This window comes from Aythya ferina, assembly GCF_964211825.1.
Source record: "Aythya ferina genome assembly, chromosome: 2".
Lineage (NCBI taxonomy): Eukaryota > Metazoa > Chordata > Aves > Anseriformes > Anatidae > Aythya > Aythya ferina.
The window spans coordinates 96059545-96078573 of NC_140297.1; the positions used below are offsets into that span (position 1 = coordinate 96059545).

The following is a 19029-nucleotide window of genomic DNA, read 5'->3' on the forward strand; positions in this document are numbered from 1 at the left end:
AAAGGAGCGGCTGGGAGTATGTGGTGGTTTAGTTCAGTCCGTGTCCCTTAGGGCGCTGAGAGCTGTTTGAGGTGAGGGCCTGAGGAGAGAGGAGAGTGGAGCTGAGTTCCTGTGGTTCAGTTTGCGTCCAGAGCGGAGGCTGGAGCGGCAGGAGAGGAGCAGGCAGCCGAGCAGCCTCCCCGTCAGCACGGGCAGCCATGGCAGGGCTGCCCAACCGCCCAACTGCCGCTGGGGCCAGCGTTCTGGGGCAAGGCCGTCCCTGCCCCTCTGTGACATGGGGCACCCCCTTCCTGCTGTGACATGGGCAGGGTAGTACCGGGGTTGGGGGGGCAGCAGGTGATGCGGAGCCCAGGCCCGGTCTGGGAGGTGGAAAAGTTGCCCTGGTGTTTGGGCAGGGCTGTGGGGCCGTGCCAGCAGGCTGTGGGAGCATGCTGGGGTCCGTCTGGGGCTGTGCTGCCTGCCCTGCAGGGCTCTGAGAGCTCCCCGCCGAGGGGGAGAGGCCAGAAGCGTGCCCCAGTTGGGTCCCATCACTGCCTAGGTGTGTGGCTGGGAGAGGAAAAGGCTGCCCCCCATCTCTGGGCAGGGTGACACGTCTGTTCTGCCCACCACGGAAGCACGAAGGATGAACTAAGTGAAAAATGAACACTGAAAAGCCCAAAGGCACGGGTTGTGATTCTGGGGAGGGGAATCAAGCAGCTGTAGCAGCAATTGCAAGAGCAGCTGCTCAGCAAAGGTGGAAAGTGTTCATTGAAATGAACTTTGTTTCAGCTAAAGGGTGAAGTTAAGGAAAAGCTAAGAAATCCCCAAACTCTACTCCAAATGAAAGCAGCTGAAGTGGTGTCAATTGTATACGTCATTTGCAGGGACACTTCCCTTAACAGAAAAGATACTCCTGAAGGAAAGTCTGAAGGCCATCGTTAAGATCAGTCTTGGTGTGACCGAAATCAGTCCAATTTGGGGTCAGAATTCCGCCTGACGTCATGCAGTGGGGCCCGAACCCCAGCGACAGACATCAGTGACCTTTGTTGGTCGCTTATACGGACAAAGTGGCATTTGGTTTTGTTTGACCATAAGTAAATGCACGGAGCTTGCGGAGCAGCTTCCATGTTGCTGCATGAGCACATCAGGCTGTTGGGAACTTCAGCCCGTGTTCTTGCAGAGAGCCAGGTTAGACCAAAGCAGGCAGTTGTCCTGGGGATGGGGGAACGCAGCCTGGATGGCCTGCTGCCTCCCCATAAGGAAGAGAAGGCATTTGTACACAGAGCGCCCTGTATTTTCTCCTCCTTTCCCTACTGTCCAGGTTTCAGTTAGGACAGAGTTAATTTTCTTCCTAGTAGCTGGTAGAATGCTCTGTTTTGGCTTAGGATGAGAAGAGTGCTGATAACACCCCGATATTTTCATTATTGCAGAGCAGTGCTTACACCAAGGCAAGGACATCTCAGCTTCTTGCTCTGTCCTGCCAACGGGCAGGCTGGGGGTGCATCAAGAGCTGGGAGGGGACAGACCCAGGACAGGTGACCCAAACTGCCCAAAGGTGTACTCCATCACATCTGACGTCATGCTAAACAATATATAGGGGTGGCTAGACAGTGGAGGGGGCCGGACTGCTTGGGGTTAGGCTGGGCATCGGTCAGTGAGTGGTGAGCGATTGCATTGTGCATCACTTGTTTGTACACATTATTAGTAGGAGTACTATTATCATCATTATTGTTTTTATTATTTTTTATTATTATTATTGTTGTTATTATTATTTTCCTGTCTTAATAAACTGTCTTTATCTCAACTCACGGGCTTCACTTTCCCATTTCTCTCCCCCATCCCAGAGTGGGAGCGGGGAGGGCGAGTGAACGACTGTGTGGTGTTTAGCTGCCGGCTGGGTTAAAGCACGACACTATGTCATTACTAGTTCTTTGCAAGTGACTCTAGTCGTTTATGCAGACTTCTGCTGCTGCTCAAATAGATTGTGGTTTCAATGGCTATCTCTGGTCCTGCTGTTAAGATGTGATACTGTCTTTACCAGCTTCTGATTACTCCTGCTTGCGTGAGTAATTTCCTGTTCTAGGATTTCTGGTCTTTTTCCTGTGTCTTGCCAGAAGTGGGAGTTTTCCTTTTTGACTTGTCAGTAGCAGGGGCAGTGGTCAGAGCTGCCTGTTTCAGACTTAATTTGAAAGAGGTGTTAATCTCTGCCTAAAGAAAAAAAAAAAAAAAAAAAAAAAAAAAAAAAGAAAACAAGAAATAAAAGTGATTGCTTATGCCTGCACTTAATGAATGACAACAACAAAAGTCATGCTGGAGTAACTTAGTGTTAAAAGTATTTGACCTCATGTAACTGTAGATGAAGCTGGTGCATCAGAAGAACTAATGGCAAAATGTGTTTAGATTCAGCAACTGAACTATAATGCTGTATTCCATCTGCAGGAATAAATGAAGAACACAGTAGACTCCTCTCCTCCAGAGTCGCCTAAGTGTTTATCATTAAAGGCTTATCTGAAACGCCTGCAGAATCTGGTCTTAGATTAGGACACTTAACCTGCTTTGCAATTCTGTTGATGCCAGCACGTGAAGAAGGCTGGTGCACTTGCTCCTTCTGCAAAAGGCAGAGCCCCCCAGAGTTTCCCCAAGAAGGGCAGGAAAAAGCAGCCGATGAGGTTGCGAATGAGAACATTTATTTGGGCAACGTTTGACAGAGACATGGGGTGGGGTGGTGCGGAGGCGTGCCGAGCTCTCTTTGTCCATAGCCGCGGGGCCTGTTGGTGTGCTTGTAGGACCATAGGCGAGTAGAGACGGGGTCCTTGTGTGCTTCCTGCTCCTCTGGTGGCTGTGGTTGTAGAAAGCTGCAGCAGCCTTCAGGTCAGTGGCCGCGGAGGGATTAGGCAGAGGAAGGAAAGGCCAGTGGCAGACCTTGGTGTGCTCAGGGGTATCTGCTGGGCAGAGAGGAAAATGATCAAGAAGAGTAGCCCCAGGCTGTTGCCAGAGTCAACCCCTGCATCCCTGCGTGAGGCTCTCCCAGCCTCACTCCAAGGCCGTCCATCTCCCGTCCCCCTGACGGCCAGGAGATGCCCATCAGAGCCCAACCATCTCGTCTTCAGGCATGCTGTGAGACGGTGGCGGGGAATGGGCTGAGGAGAGCTTATCTGTTTTGTACAGCTGTGGCAGTTCTTCCTTCCAGCTGAGTTCTCAAGGGGTGAGTGGACAGGAATGTGATGTGGACTGCTCCCATCGCTCTGTGTTTCCATCTGAAAGAGGAGAAGCAGCCAACAGAGCAGCACGCCCTGTGACCATGGGCAGCCCTTACCTCTGTGCCCAAGAGTCTCTCGCATCTCACCACGTGCATCCGTGTCCTGTTGTCCTGAGGTCACTGCCGTCCTGGCCTGAGTGTGTCACCTGGCTGCTGGCTGTAAAACCATGTTGGGTGTGGGTTGGGGTCATCTTACCTGTCCTGTAGTTGCGTTGGCAGCTCTTCCTTCCAGCTGAGTGATTGAATGCAGTGAGGCCAGGAGTGTGCCTTGGTGTTGTCCCATTGCTGTGAGTTTCTATCTGAAAGAGAAGAAGTCCCGAAAGGAGCAGCATCCCCCTGTGACCATGGACAGTCCTTACCTCTCTGCCCAAGAGTCTTTTGCATCTCACCACGTCCATCTGTGTCCTGAGGTCACTGCTGTCCTGGCTCGAGTGTGTCACCTTCCTATTGCTGTGAAACCTTGGTGGGTGTGGGTTGGGGCGATCTTACCTGTCCTGTCGTGCGTGGGCAGCTCTTCCTTCCAGCTGAGTGATTGAGGGCAGTGAGTGGACAGGAGTGCGATGTGGTCTGGTCCCATCACTGTGTGTTTCTGGCTGAAAGAGAAGAAGCACCAAACAGAGCAGCATCCCTGTTACCATGGGCAGTCCCTACCTCTGTGCCCAGGAGTCTCTAGCATCTCACCACATCCATCTGTGTCCTGTAGTCCTGATGGAGTGGTTGCTGCCGTCCTGGCTTGAATGTGTCACCTGGCTCTTCCCATGAAACCATGTTGGGTGTGGGTCGGGGCGATCTTACCTGTCCTGTAGTGCGTTGGCAGCTCTTCCTTCCAGCTGATTGGTCGAGGGCAGTGAGACCAGAAGTGTGCCTTGGTATGGTCCCATTGCTTTGTGTTTCTATGTGTAAGAGAAGGAGCATCAAAAGGAACAGCATCCCCCTGTGACCATGGGCAGCCCTTACCTCTCTGCCCAAGAGTCTCTCGCATCTCACCACGTCCATCCGTGTCCTGGTGTCCTGAGGTCAATGCTGTCCTGGCCGGAGTGTGTCACCTGGCTGCTCGCTGTAAAACCATGGGGGGTTTGGGTTGGGGCGATCTTACCTGTCCTGTCGTGCGTTGGCAGCTCTTCCTTCCAGCTGAGAGGTTGAGGGCAAGGAGGCCAGGAGTGTGCTGTAGTCTCGTCCCTTTGCTGTGTGATTGTGGCTGAAAGAGAAGGAGCACCAAAAGGAGCAGCATCCCCCTGTGACCATGGACAGTCCTTACCTCTCTGCCCAAGAGTCTTTTGCATCTCACCACGTCCATCTGTGTCCTGAGGTCACTGCTGTCCTGGCTCGAGTGTGTCACCTTCCTATTGCTGTGAAACCTTGGTGGGTGTGGGTTGGGGCGATCTTACCTGTCCTGTCGTGCGTGGGCAGCTCTTCCTTCCAGCTGAGAGGTTGAGGGCAAGGAGGCCAGGAGTGTGCTGTAGTCTCGTCCCTTTGCTGTGTGATTGTGGCTGAAAGAGAAGGAGCACCAAAAGGAGCAGCATCCCCCTGTGACCACAGGCAGACCCTGCCTCTGTCCCCAAGAGTCTCTAGTGTCTCACCGAGGCTGTCCATGTCCTGTAGTCCTGATGGAGAGGTCACTGCCATCCTGGCCCGAGTGTGTCACCTGGCTACTGGCTGTAAAACCATGGGGGGTGTGGGTTGGGGCGATCTTACCTGTCCTGTAGTTGCGTTGGCAGCTCTTCCTTCCAGCTGAGTTCTCAAGGAGCGAGTGGACAGGAGTGCGATGTGGTCTGGTCCCATCACTGTGTGTTTCTGGCTGAAAGAGAAGAAGCACCAAACAGAGCAGCATCCCTGTTACCATGGGCAGCCCCTACCTCTCTGCCCAAGAGTCTCTAGCATCTCACCACGTCCATCCGTGTCCTGTAGTCCTGATGGAGTGGTCACTGCCATCCTGGCCCGAGTGTGTCACCTTCCAGCTTTCTGTGAAACCATGTTGGGTGTGGGTTGGGGTAATCTTACCTGTCCTGTAGTTGCGTTGGCAGCTCTTCCTTCCAGCTGAGTGCTTGAGGGCAGTGAGGCCAGGAGTGTGCCTTGGTGTGGTCCCATTGCTGTGTGTTTCTATCTGAAAGAGTAGAAGCACCTAAAGGAGCAGCACCCCCTGTGACCATGGGCAGCCCCTACCTCGCTTCCCAAGAGTCTCTCGCAACTCACCAGGTCCATCCGTGTCCTGTAGTCCTGATGGAGTGATCACTGCCGTCCTGGCCCGAGTGTGTCACCTTCCTGCTTTCTGTGAAACCTTGGTGGGTGTGGGTTGGGGCAGTCTTACCTGTCCTGTAGTGTGTTGGCAGCTCTTCCTTCCAGCTGAGTGGTCGAGTGCAAGGAGGCCAGGAGTGTGCAGTAGTCTCGTCCCATTGCTGTATGATTGTGGCTGAAAGAAAAGAAGCACCAAACAGAGCAGCATCCCTGTTACCATGGGCAGTGCCTACCTCTGCGCCCAGGAGTCTCTAGCATCTCACCACATCTATCCGTGTCCTGTAGTCCTGATGGAGTGGTCACTGCCATCCTGGCCCGAGTGTGTCACCTTCCTGCTTTCTCTGAGACCGTGGTGGGTGTGGGTTGGGGTCATCTTACCTGTCCTGTAGGTTGTGTACAATTATCCTGCACAGTGGTGGAAAGGAGCGGCTGGGAGTATGTGGTGGTTTAGTTCAGTCCGTGTCCCTTAGGGCGCTGAGAGCTGTTTGAGGTGAGGGCCTGAGGAGAGAGGAGAGTGGAGCTGAGTTCCTGTGGTTCAGTTTGCGTCCAGAGCGGAGGCTGGAGCGGCAGGAGAGGAGCAGGCAGCCGAGCAGCCTCCCCGTCAGCACGGGCAGCCATGGCAGGGCTGCCCAACCGCCCAACTGCCGCTGGGGCCAGCGTTCTGGGGCAAGGCCGTCCCTGCCCCTCTGTGACATGGGGCACCCCCTTCCTGCTGTGACATGGGCAGGGTAGTACCGGGGTTGGGGGGGCAGCAGGTGATGCGGAGCCCAGGCCCGGTCTGGGAGGTGGAAAAGTTGCCCTGGTGTTTGGGCAGGGCTGTGGGGCCGTGCCAGCAGGCTGTGGGAGCATGCTGGGGTCCGTCTGGGGCTGTGCTGCCTGCCCTGCAGGGCTCTGAGAGCTCCCCGCCGAGGGGGAGAGGCCAGAAGCGTGCCCCAGTTGGGTCCCATCACTGCCTAGGTGTGTGGCTGGGAGAGGAAAAGGCTGCCCCCCATCTCTGGGCAGGGTGACACGTCTGTTCTGCCCACCACGGAAGCACGAAGGATGAACTAAGTGAAAAATGAACACTGAAAAGCCCAAAGGCACGGGTTGTGATTCTGGGGAGGGGAATCAAGCAGCTGTAGCAGCAATTGCAAGAGCAGCTGCTCAGCAAAGGTGGAAAGTGTTCATTGAAATGAACTTTGTTTCAGCTAAAGGGTGAAGTTAAGGAAAAGCTAAGAAATCCCCAAACTCTACTCCAAATGAAAGCAGCTGAAGTGGTGTCAATTGTATACGTCATTTGCAGGGACACTTCCCTTAACAGAAAAGATACTCCTGAAGGAAAGTCTGAAGGCCATCGTTAAGATCAGTCTTGGTGTGACCGAAATCAGTCCAATTTGGGGTCAGAATTCCGCCTGACGTCATGCAGTGGGGCCCGAACCCCAGCGACAGACATCAGTGACCTTTGTTGGTCGCTTATACGGACAAAGTGGCATTTGGTTTTGTTTGACCATAAGTAAATGCACGGAGCTTGCGGAGCAGCTTCCATGTTGCTGCATGAGCACATCAGGCTGTTGGGAACTTCAGCCCGTGTTCTTGCAGAGAGCCAGGTTAGACCAAAGCAGGCAGTTGTCCTGGGGATGGGGGAACGCAGCCTGGATGGCCTGCTGCCTCCCCATAAGGAAGAGAAGGCATTTGTACACAGAGCGCCCTGTATTTTCTCCTCCTTTCCCTACTGTCCAGGTTTCAGTTAGGACAGAGTTAATTTTCTTCCTAGTAGCTGGTAGAATGCTCTGTTTTGGCTTAGGATGAGAAGAGTGCTGATAACACCCCGATATTTTCATTATTGCAGAGCAGTGCTTACACCAAGGCAAGGACATCTCAGCTTCTTGCTCTGTCCTGCCAACGGGCAGGCTGGGGGTGCATCAAGAGCTGGGAGGGGACAGACCCAGGACAGGTGACCCAAACTGCCCAAAGGTGTACTCCATCACATCTGACGTCATGCTAAACAATATATAGGGGTGGCTAGACAGTGGAGGGGGCCGGACTGCTTGGGGTTAGGCTGGGCATCGGTCAGTGAGTGGTGAGCGATTGCATTGTGCATCACTTGTTTGTACACATTATTAGTAGGAGTACTATTATCATCATTATTGTTTTTATTATTTTTTATTATTATTATTGTTGTTATTATTATTTTCCTGTCTTAATAAACTGTCTTTATCTCAACTCACGGGCTTCACTTTCCCATTTCTCTCCCCCATCCCAGAGTGGGAGCGGGGAGGGCGAGTGAACGACTGTGTGGTGTTTAGCTGCCGGCTGGGTTAAAGCACGACACTATGTCATTACTAGTTCTTTGCAAGTGACTCTAGTCGTTTATGCAGACTTCTGCTGCTGCTCAAATAGATTGTGGTTTCAATGGCTATCTCTGGTCCTGCTGTTAAGATGTGATACTGTCTTTACCAGCTTCTGATTACTCCTGCTTGCGTGAGTAATTTCCTGTTCTAGGATTTCTGGTCTTTTTCCTGTGTCTTGCCAGAAGTGGGAGTTTTCCTTTTTGACTTGTCAGTAGCAGGGGCAGTGGTCAGAGCTGCCTGTTTCAGACTTAATTTGAAAGAGGTGTTAATCTCTGCTTAAAGAAAAAAAAAAAAAAAAAAAAAAAAAAAAAAAAAAAGAAAACAAGAAAAAAAAGTGATTGCTTATGCCTGCACTTAATGAATGACAACAACAAAAGTCATGCTGGAGTAACTTAGTGTTAAAAGTATTTGACCTCATGTAACTGTAGATGAAGCTGGTGCATCAGAAGAACTAATGGCAAAATGTGTTTAGATTCAGCAACTGAACTATAATGCTGTATTCCATCTGCAGGAATAAATGAAGAACACAGTAGACTCCTCTCCTCCAGAGTCGCCTAAGTGTTTATCATTAAAGGCTTATCTGAAACGCCTGCAGAATCTGGTCTTAGATTAGGACACTTAACCTGCTTTGCAATTCTGTTGATGCCAGCACGTGAAGAAGGCTGGTGCACTTGCTCCTTCTGCAAAAGGCAGAGCCCCCCAGAGTTTCCCCAAGAAGGGCAGGAAAAAGCAGCCGATGAGGTTGCGAATGAGAACATTTATTTGGGCAACGTTTGACAGAGACATGGGGTGGGGTGGTGCGGAGGCGTGCCGAGCTCTCTTTGTCCATAGCCGCGGGGCCTGTTGGTGTGCTTGTAGGACCATAGGCGAGTAGAGACGGGGTCCTTGTGTGCTTCCTGCTCCTCTGGTGGCTGTGGTTGTAGAAAGCTGCAGCAGCCTTCAGGTCAGTGGCCGCGGAGGGATTAGGCAGAGGAAGGAAAGGCCAGTGGCAGACCTTGGTGTGCTCAGGGGTATCTGCTGGGCAGAGAGGAAAATGATCAAGAAGAGTAGCCCCAGGCTGTTGCCAGAGTCAGCCCCTGCATCCCTGCGTGAGGCTCTCCCAGCCTCACTCCAAGGCCGTCCATCTCCCGTCCCCCTGACGGCCAGGAGATGCCCATCAGAGCCCAACCATCTCGTCTTCAGGCATGCTGTGAGACGGTGGCGGGGAATGGGCTGAGGAGAGCTTATCTGTTTTGTACAGCTGTGGCAGTTCTTCCTTCCAGCTGAGTTCTCAAGGGGTGAGTGGACAGGAATGTGATGTGGACTGCTCCCATCGCTCTGTGTTTCCATCTGAAAGAGGAGAAGCAGCCAACAGAGCAGCACGCCCTGTGACCATGGACAGCCCTTACCTCTGTGCCCAAGAGTCTCTCGCATCTCACCACGTGCATCCGTGTCCTGTTGTCCTGAGGTCACTGCCGTCCTGGCCTGAGTGTGTCACCTGGCTGCTGGCTGTAAAACCATGTTGGGTGTGGGTTGGGGTCATCTTACCTGTCCTGTAGTTGCGTTGGCAGCTCTTCCTTCCAGCTGAGTGATTGAATGCAGTGAGGCCAGGAGTGTGCCTTGGTGTTGTCCCATTGCTGTGAGTTTCTATCTGAAAGAGAAGAAGTCCCGAAAGGAGCAGCATCCCCCTGTGACCATGGACAGTCCTTACCTCTCTGCCCAAGAGTCTTTTGCATCTCACCACGTCCATCTGTGTCCTGAGGTCACTGCTGTCCTGGCTCGAGTGTGTCACCTTCCTATTGCTGTGAAACCTTGGTGGGTGTGGGTTGGGGCGATCTTACCTGTCCTGTCGTGCGTGGGCAGCTCTTCCTTCCAGCTGAGTGATTGAGGGCAGTGAGTGGACAGGAGTGCGATGTGGTCTGGTCCCATCACTGTGTGTTTCTGGCTGAAAGAGAAGAAGCACCAAACAGAGCAGCATCCCTGTTACCATGGGCAGTCCCTACCTCTGTGCCCAGGAGTCTCTAGCATCTCACCACATCCATCTGTGTCCTGTAGTCCTGATGGAGTGGTCGCTGCCGTCCTGGCTTGAATGTGTCACCTGGCTCTTCCCATGAAACCATGTTGGGTGTGGGTCGGGGCGATCTTACCTGTCCTGTAGTGCGTTGGCAGCTCTTCCTTCCAGCTGATTGGTCGAGGGCAGTGAGACCAGAAGTGTGCCTTGGTATGGTCCCATTGCTTTGTGTTTCTATGTGTAAGAGAAGGAGCATCAAAAGGAACAGCATCCCCCTGTGACCATGGGCAGCCCTTACCTCTCTGCCCAAGAGTCTCTCGCATCTCACCACGTCCATCCGTGTCCTGGTGTCCTGAGGTCAATGCTGTCCTGGCCGGAGTGTGTCACCTGGCTGCTCGCTGTAAAACCATGGGGGGTTTGGGTTGGGGCGATCTTACCTGTCCTGTCGTGCGTTGGCAGCTCTTCCTTCCAGCTGAGAGGTTGAGGGCAAGGAGGCCAGGAGTGTGCTGTAGTCTCGTCCCTTTGCTGTGTGATTGTGGCTGAAAGAGAAGGAGCACCAAAAGGAGCAGCATCCCCCTGTGACCACAGGCAGACCCTGCCTCTGTCCCCAAGAGTCTCTAGTGTCTCACCGAGGCTGTCCATGTCCTGTAGTCCTGATGGAGAGGTCACTGCCATCCTGGCCTGAGTGTGTCACCTGGCTACTGGCTGTAAAACCATGGGGGGTGTGGGTTGGGGCGATCTTACCTGTCCTGTAGTTGCGTTGGCAGCTCTTCCTTCCAGCTGAGTGATTGAAGGCAGTGAGTGGACAGGAGTGCGATGTGGTCTGGTCCCATCACTGTGTGTTTCTGGCTGAAAGAGAAGAAGCACCAAACAGAGCAGCATCCCTGTTACCATGGCAGCCCCTACCTCTGTGCCCAAGAGTCTCTAGCATCTCACCACATCCATCCGTGTCCTGTAGTCCTGATGGAGTGATCACTGCCATCCTGGCCCGAGTGTGTCACCTTCCTGCTTTCTGTGAAACCATGTTGGGTGTGGGTTGGGGTAATCTTACCTGTCCTGTAGTTGCGTTGGCAGCTCTTCCTTCCAGCTGAGTGATTGAGGGCAGTGAGGCCAGGAGTGTGCCTTGGTGTGGTCCCATTGCTGTGTGTTTCTATCTGAAAGAGTAGAAGCACCTAAAGGAGCAGCACCCCCTGTGACCATGGGCAGCCCCTACCTCGCTGCCCAAGAGTCTCTCGCAACTCACCAGGTCCATCCGTGTCCTGTAGTCCTGATGGAGTGATCACTGCCGTCCTGGCCCGAGTGTGTCACCTTCCTGCTTTCTGTGAAACCTTGGTGGGTGTGGGTTGGGGCAGTCTTACCTGTCCTGTAGTGTGTTGGCAGCTCTTCCTTCCAGCTGAGTGGTCGAGTGCAAGGAGGCCAGGAGTGTGCAGTAGTCTCGTCCCATTGCTGTATGATTGTGGCTGAAAGAAAAGAAGCACCAAACAGAGCAGCATCCCTGTTACCATGGGCAGCCCCTACCTCTCTGCCCAGGAGTCTCTAGCATCTCACCACATCCATCCGTGTCCTGTAGTCCTGATGGAGTGGTCACTGCCATCCTGGCCCGAGTGTGTCACCTTCCTGCTTTCTCTGAGACCGTGGTGGGTGTGGGTTGGGGTCATCTTACCTGTCCTGTAGGTTGTGTACAATAATCCGGCACAGCTGTGGAAAGGAGCGGCTGGGAGTGTGTCCTACAGGACACTACCGTCCGTGTCCCTTAGGGCGCTGAGAGCTGTTTGAGGTGAGGGCCTGAGGAGAGAGGAGAGTGGAGCTGAGTTCCTGTGGTTCAGTTTGCGTCCAGAGCGGAGGCTGGAGCGGCAGGAGAGGAGCAGGCAGCCGAGCAGCCTCCCCGTCAGCACGGGCAGCCATGGCAGGGCTGCCCAACCGCCCAACTGCCGCTGGGGCCAGCGTTCTGGGGCAAGGCCGTCCCTGCCCCTCTGTGACATGGGGCACCCCCTTCCTGCTGTGACATGGGCAGGGTAGTACCGGGGTTGGGGGGGCAGCAGGTGATGCGGAGCCCAGGCCCGGGCTGGGAGGTGGAAAAGTTGCCCTGGTGTTTGGGCAGGGCTGTGGGGCCGTGCCAGCAGGCTGTGGGAGCATGCTGGGGTCCGTCTGGGGCTGTGCTGCCTGCCCTGCAGGGCTCTGAGAGCTCCCCGCCGAGGGGGAGAGGCCAGAAGCGTGCCCCAGTTGGGTCCCATCACTGCCTAGGTGTGTGGCTGGGAGAGGAAAAGGCTGCCCCCCATCTCTGGGCAGGGTGACACGTCTGTTCTGCCCACCACGGAAGCACGAAGGATAAACTAAGTGAAAAATGAACATTAAAAAAAAAAAATAAAAATATATAAATAACTACATGGCAGTTCTGATTTGGAGTGCCATTTTGAAATAAAATATTTTTTTCTGAATTACCATGCTTTGGTTCTTACTGTGGAGAGGTTTTGGAGTGTATGACCTAGATGCCTCAGAGAAGAATTGAGAGGAATGTGTGCTGCAGGAACACAACTAAATTTTCCTCCACCAGAAATTGGTGCTTATCCACAGATATAGAGCTAATCTATATGATGTTGTGGACACTGGGTCCTAAGTACCAACAGTCTTGCTTGGCAGATTGTCTCTTCTTTCTCTGCACTGCTCACTGATGTTCACATACCCTGTCAGAACTGCAGTTGTGCAGTTCTGTCCCAGGATCTACTGATCCAAGAGCATCAAACTACTGAGAAGGAAATGTGATGTCTTCTGCTGACGTCTGTGCTTGGTAAATTTTGCTTTTGAACAGTTGTTGGTGTTCTCTGGTTTTTGTTTCTGCATCCGTGGAAGCCCAAAGAGTCATCTTGAAGTCAGAGACTCTAATATTCACAGTGCTGGAACATGAGATAATATGGGTGGAATTAGCATAGAGCTTGTTCCAAGTGAGGCCTCTTACATTCTTACTCTGGACCTTACAAGGTTTTACTGAAACTACTGTTTTGTAGAGGTTGAAAATAATTTATTTGCACAGTTCAAGATCTTCAGTCCAGAAGAAGCAACTATGACATTTAGTTTGACATCCCATTAATACACAGGTCTTTTATTATTATTATTATTATTTTGAATCTAGTATGCATTATTGTACAACCTAGTAATTTATGGGTATGCTAGATCATATCTTTATAAAAGACATCCAATTTTGATTTAAAATGTTCTTCAGAGAATCCAGCATACCCTTAAGTGAGGTGTTCTATTGATTCATTGCACTCACTCTTAAAATATTTTCTGTCAGACTTTGCCTAGCCTCAGTCACCAGTCATTCGTCTTTGTGCCTTTGTCTGTCATGGTTACCACTGAAAAATTATCACTGAAAATTCTTTTAATACAGAGGTACTTACAAACAGAGACTTTTCTTTCCAGTTCAGTAAAATCTACATATATTTTCAAAATACTTTGAAAATAAAAATAAACCAGAATTTAAAACAACAGTTTTCAACACTTTCCAATTTTGGGGGAATAAAAAGGAAAGGAGAGGTACCTTTTTCATTCTCTATATATAGTATAGTTATACTGAGCTTGCAGGAAAGGGGGGAGGGGAAAGAGCTTTTTTTTTTTTTTTTTTCACCAGACCATGGCCAGAAGTTCAAATGAAGGCCTGCTATAGCTTTCGTTTTTGTTACCTCTCAGATAACATCATTTTCAAACATATGCAACAGGGTTTTTTTTTTTTTTTTTTTTTAACAGTTGTATCTCAGAAAGTTGTTCTTATTGCAGCTGCGACTAGATAAAAGGCACAAGCACACACAAATGATAGCATTAGAAAAGCAAGTACCTAACGGGAATTGTAGAAAAGGTGGAGCCAGGCTCTTCAGCCTGAGGTATTGCAACAAGAGAAATTCTAATTAAATATAAATATAAACATACATATGTATATATATTAGTTTAATGTCGGACTGATCAGACACTGGAACAGGTTCCCAGAGAGGTTTTAGAATCCTCAATGATGTTCAAATTTGACTGTACATGGCCCTGAGCTACCTACAATAGAAGGCTCTGCTTAGAGCAGGGAGCTGAACTTAGATGATCTGCAGAGGTTCCTTCCACCCTGAATTTTTCTTTAATTCTGTGAATACTGCAAGTGAGGTTACATGGTGATTCAGCCTTTCTTTCACGGAGGGCTCCCTGCTCAGCCTGGCTGGGCACTTGCCTTGGAGTTTGTTGGAAGTTCCTGTCTTTTAGATTCAGAGAACGCCACTGCAAACAAATGGTCTGAACAGCTAATCTTCATTTCCCTAGGCCAGTAGGCCCAAACCAGACATCAGCTCCACATTTAAGCATGTCACATGTGAAACAGTGTACTATTGAGCTGGTAGTCTAAATTGCTAGCTGTGTTGACATGAAACAAACAAAAAAAGGATTATAAATGGGTCTAGGATTTGAACTACTTGTGCTATATTGCTGGTTACTAAATCTCAATTTCATAACAGATCATTTGTCAGACACATTTTGGTAAATGGTGACATCTAAAATTTATCTCAGTGTTTTTTTCTTTGCTTGTGGTAATGAGTAATTTTATTGGCATGGTGTTTGCATTTATTGAAAATTATACAAAAAGACACTAAAGATCAGGAAATAGAACTCATTTCTATTCACTTGCCATTTGTCTCCCATTTCTCTAGCCATTACAAAATATTGCCTCTCTCAGATAAGCCAGTGTTCAAGCAATGCAAATTAATAGTTAAAAGAAAAATGAATCTCTTATTCTAGCGCAGTGTATTGTGTCACAAAATTTAAACAAGTATTATTCTATTACCTAATTCATTCCTTTTAATCAAACAAAGGATATGCCTGTCTTTGTGATTTTTTCCATAAATAAACCTTGAAGTCTGGAAATTTTTAAATCGGGGAAGCCAGGCTGTCAGTAAAGTCACATGTGCAGCTTTCAAATTCAAGAACATCTCTAATATTATCGTCTTTGATATACATCTGATAAAAATAAACTTGTTACATAAGGTCTTGATTCAGCAAAGAAATTAACTACATGCTTAACTACATAACTTTTAGGCATGTAAGTGATCCCAGTAGTATTCAATAAGTGCATGCAGATTTTAATTCAAAATTATTGAATACAGAGAGTCGTTGTTAGGAACATAACTGTGTTTCAGTTCTACTGATAATATGTTTGGTGGATTGTTTGTTTGGTTTGATTGTTTCTTTTAGCATGATCATATATTTCAGTTGCTGTTGACCTATGGTGAACTTATTTCAAGCAAAATTTTCAACTCGTTAGGTAACAGCAGTGGTCAGATAAGCAATATATTTGATCAAATATGGTTACTGAAAACACCACACAATTCAACTGTTCTAATTCCATGACCTCTTTCTCCTCTTCCTTTGTACTCTCTATGTTCAATTGTGAATTGTTTCAGTTAATTATCAGCAAACTCCCATCTCTCTTCTCTTCCTCTGTTTCTCCTATATTCTTCTCAAAATTCCTGTCACTAAAACTAAGTTAGTATTTTCATTTATCATCTTTGTCCCTTTTATATTATTAGTATTTTTACCATTAATGTATTTCTTTTACACAGTGCTTGATTGTTTCTATGTGAGAACAAAACATTTTTGTTCTTTTTTTTTGTTTCTTTTATTTTGAAAGCGCTGTTTCAGATATTTTTTTTTGATAGTAGTAGTAGTTCAAAACAAAGAATATCTCAAAAATTGCAATGCTTATCATTTTTGAATCAGTTTTCTATATGATAATAGGGACCAGTTATAGGGACCAGTTCCCTCTTCTTTTGGTTTGAATCTACTTGGAATATCACAGAAATAGAAGATGGAGAATGCATGCTGATTTTACACAGTTCTGCATGAGTGTATTAGGGGGTGTGTGTGCTCTGTTTTGTTTTTACATGAAATGATGATCCAGCTCTTAGACTACGAAATATTTTGTTTTGAATGATAATGTTTTCTCATAAATAAATTGATCACAGTGCACATATGGTTTGACTGTCTTTTAAGCAGATCATGAATTGAAGTTTTTCATACAAATTGTTTGAAATGTACCTGAATTCATTTGTGTTTTGCAGCACAATGGCATCAAATTCTCTGACAGCAATGTCTGTATTTTGCAGTAGCAGCCATTAAATTCCATGGAAATATCAATTTATTTTATTGCTGAGGAATACGCTTCTTTTTCTTCACTTCTGCCCCTTCCAAAGACACAAACTATGACTCATAGCTGAAAATAATCAACAAATTTTATGTTGGTTTAATATTTTCAACAATTACTTTTACAAGCTTTCTAAGCAGTATGGCCACATATCTTAGGCTTTGACTAGTATCATCACAGAACCTCAGTCTGAACCTGCTTTTTTCAGTGTGCTGGAGAAGAGAGTAAGCTTGAAGCCTATTACAGCATTTTTTCTCCATAATTTCAACAAGTCTATACTACTGCTTTGGTGATAATGTTGCTTCAGGTCTACGGTGCAAAGTGCACTGTAAGAATCTCTTTGGAACTGATAGTCTAGGTTGTGTAGCTGAAGTTACTGGCCCTTGTTCCCATCTCTTCCAGTTCTCCCTGCAAATCTAGCACTAGTGTTTGATCCCATCTTTTGAACCATTCATTGTAATCTAATGAGAAGCACTCAATGGATAAATCTTCGGAGTAAGACTCAGCTGCGAACAGGAATGGCTGATTGCTTTCTTTACATGGATCAGGAAGATAAAACCTTATCTTTTAGTTTATGCAGCTTTTTGGTATGTTTAAGTTTAAACTGAGAAGGTTTCTCACCAGTCTCTTTGTAAAAGTAGATAGACTTGCAAGGGACTGGATCCTGACTCAAGAGGTTCTGCCCAGCCTATGTTCTGGCCGAACAGTGAAATTAGTAAATCAGTCTAATAAAAATGGAGAGAGTCAAGAAGAGAAAAGACACCATTCAGAGCTGTTTCAGCAAATACATGCAGAATATCCACATCAATTTACACTACAAATTTAGTCTCTTCATTGTTATTTAGCTTCCTTATTGCCTGTTGGTTTTAGTGTGTGATTATGAGAAGGAGAGGAATTAGGTACCTGCTGAACTATAGTCCAACATTCTGGGATGTAATTTTTAATGAAAGAAGGAGTTCTGGTGTATCGTTCCGTGAAGAAGATGAATTGTGAAAGGAAATGCTTGTGATTTTTTTTTTTTTTTTTTTTTTTTTAAGAAAATGTACATTTTTCATACTGAAGATCATGTTAATAGTACATTCTTGACAAATTTATGCTTTTGATCTTCTTCATAATCTTCATTTTTATCTTTTCAAATCTTTTCAAGCCTTTCTGTAGCTCTTGATGTCACTGCCTTTTCCATTCAGATTATTGTAGTTTTGCAAGTGTGATCTCCCTAGAAATTCACCAAATATATGGGGTCTAGAAGTTCTTCTTTAACATGAGATGAAGGATATTTTCCTGACACAAAATATAGTTGTGTAGAAAGTTTACTACTTCAGAGTAAATTTTATAAAACCAATTTTAACTTTATATATTTTTTATATCAAGTATAAAGACTTGTTAAGATTCAGAATTGTGAATTGAGTGGTCTTGGTAGGTGAACTGAACACATGATTCTGTGTTTTTAATAAAGTAAATGCAAGAAAATAAAGTAAATGCCAGAAAATTATATGATTTACTTTTCCAGCACTACTGGAATTACTGGATTGCTTGTTCTTATGTTTCAGAAACTGTAGGAAGAATGTTTTGAGGACTGGAATATTATATTCATTTAGAGAATTTTATTTGTCCACAGGGAGTTGATTGATAATCTTACTGACCTTTCTGACTTAGCAGACTAAATATGATGGAATTCAATGTTCAACTAGAAAAATTCAAATGTGTGTGTGGGGAAACATCATCTTTGTTTGTGAATGGTAACTGCAGTCTCCTAAGTGTTGTGGGAGCTGTGCTCTTACTGGAAGTCTTCCACGTGGTATATTCCAGGTAAACCACAAGTTGTTGGAAGTTGTTGCAGGAAGTGTTAAACAAGTTTCTCTTGTCTACCTTAAATGAGGAGCTGGGTATGGGGACTTTGGTCCTCACATCATACTCATCCTCCTTGTTAAGCATGTAGGGAATGTTTGCCACCATGCAGCTGACAGATAGAGGTGAAAGTCTGAAATAAGAAAGGCATTTTTCTGTATGCTTGTCTGTTCCCAATTCTTTTCTTTCACAACTCTTGTGACTACAAAGAGGTTGCATTGCTGCTTGGGATCTCTGTTGACATACCTAAGGGCTTTTAAAACCCAAGTTACAATAATTATTCTCTGCATTACTTTCTAATGGTTATAATCAAGAAGAAAGCTATCTGAACTGTTAAGTAACATAAAGAGAGAAACAGTGAATTATTCACTCTATAGGAGGAAGATTTAAAAATCTCTCATTTTTTCTGTCAGTTTTCAACATCTACTGTTAAAACAACTGTAGTACCTATGACAGGAGGGTTAGTCAGGTATTATGGCTGTTTTTACAGTGAAGACAAGCTTTGTTAGGAAGCAAAAAGTCTAAAAGGGGAGAAGTAATTCACTAGGGAAGCACTAGAAAAGATAATGGATATACTTTCAAAGGCTTTCAAGTGCTTTTTTGTAAGTTGTGTTTTGATATATACCTTTACTGCAAATAAAATCAACTCTGAAAAGTAATATTACCTTCCTACTGACTGCTTGGGTACTCAAGCAGATCAATGATATAGATTACTTTTATATTTTATTTTCTTTATTTTATTTTTATTTTATTTATTTTCTTTAGTGATATATTTAATATAACCAGAAAAATAGTTTTAATACTGACAGAAAATCTACTGAAAGTGATATAATTTCTTTCCACTAAGTTTCTAAACTAATATTTACTCAATTAAATGAAGTTAGAATGTTTTCCCCCATGCAGAATCCAGTGCCCTTGTAAATAATAAATATATGCTTAAAAACAAACACAAATTACCATATTTATTTTGACACTGTAGATAGATCTAAATCTATTTTGTAGAATCAGTTTCTGATAAACAAGCTTTGTCAGTTTCTTGCACATTTAAAGTAAACAACTTTATCTTTCTTAAGTTGTCTTTCTTTTTTTTTTTCACATTATATTTTTCTTTTTTTTGAGAGAAGGGCAGCATTTGTTTAAATAAGGTATTTGTTTGTGGTTTTTTTGCTTCATTGATTTTTTTTGCAGACTAGGATAAAGGAGGCATGTGGATTATTAA

General features: G+C 46.7%; 1 protein-coding gene and 1 long non-coding RNA gene across 5 annotated transcripts in view; one reads left to right on the plus strand and one right to left on the minus strand.

The window, feature by feature from the left end:
* GABBR2 (gamma-aminobutyric acid type B receptor subunit 2) overlaps positions 1-19029 on the plus strand; it is a 500245-nt gene that overhangs the window by 148661 nt on the left and 332555 nt on the right. The gene's annotated exons all lie outside the window — the stretch shown is intronic.
* LOC311432144 lies at positions 7505-13363 on the minus strand. The gene is made up of 4 exons (XR_014689847.1): positions 13332-13363; positions 12253-12687; positions 11312-11578; positions 7505-9787 (listed from the first exon to the last, which is right to left on the minus strand). It is a non-coding gene; the product is annotated as an uncharacterized lncRNA (long non-coding RNA).